Source organism: Sinocyclocheilus grahami, unplaced genomic scaffold, assembly GCF_001515645.1.
Source record: "Sinocyclocheilus grahami isolate Dianchi unplaced genomic scaffold, SAMN03320097.WGS_v1.1 scaffold1380.1, whole genome shotgun sequence".
Taxonomy (NCBI): Eukaryota; Metazoa; Chordata; class Actinopteri; order Cypriniformes; family Cyprinidae; genus Sinocyclocheilus; species Sinocyclocheilus grahami.
This window is the reverse complement of record NW_015506559.1, coordinates 27,471-28,411: the sequence shown is the minus strand read 5'-3', so window position 1 is coordinate 28,411 and position 941 is coordinate 27,471.

Sequence of the window (941 nt, the reverse complement as noted above, 5' to 3'; positions counted from 1 at the left end):
ACAGTAAGCTAGGCTTCTTCCAACCTTCCAGGATCTGCCTAAGACTAGGACTGACCTTGGAAGCCACACCTCTCATTGAAGTGTCATCTCGTGCTGTGTACGGATTGTTCAACAACTATATGGCCAAAGACATCAACATTCCCAAAGCCAGTCACCTGGGATGGCTCATTAACCAGACGTTCCATGACTTTGAGCTAACGGTGCCGGTCATAGGCCACATACCAGTGCAACTACTGTCAGATGAATATGATGACACAGTAACGTTCACAAGACCCAATGGAACCATTGCCATCACCTCTATTCTGCCAGTGCCCAGAGAAAGCATCTGCTGATCAGAAATCACAGACGACACTCACCTCGCCGTCTACGCTGTTTCAACACAGCCCACGACAGAATCACCTGCACAGGTGACCATCAAGGCACAGAGCCCCTCAAATAACTCAACCATGGAGGAACCCTACACCGGGTTCAGCGCACAAATCCAACAGATCCTGAGTGAGGTGGATGCCCTTCACAAGGAAGCAGATCGCCAAGGACTCAAAGAGGTTCTGTACAAGTACAAGGACTCCTTCGCAAAGGACTCCCTGGACTGTGGCCTGACCAACATCCACAGTGTGCGCATCCCGACAAGCCCAAATGCACCACCCACATTTGTGCAATAGTACAAGATTCCAATAACGTCATATGAGCCAGTGCAAGAAATTGTTGACTCCATGCTGGAAAAGGGGGTCATCCAGCCCTGTAACAGCACATACTCTGCTCCGATATGGCCAGTCATGAAACCCAACGGCAAATGGCGGCCCACTATCGACTATCGCAAGTTGAACCAGCAAGTACCCTTGTCACGATGGCCAATGACCCAGTTGGACCAAGAGATTCCCAAAATCAGAGGCTCAACGATCCTTTCCACAATGGACGTCGCCTCAGGATTTTGGACAATC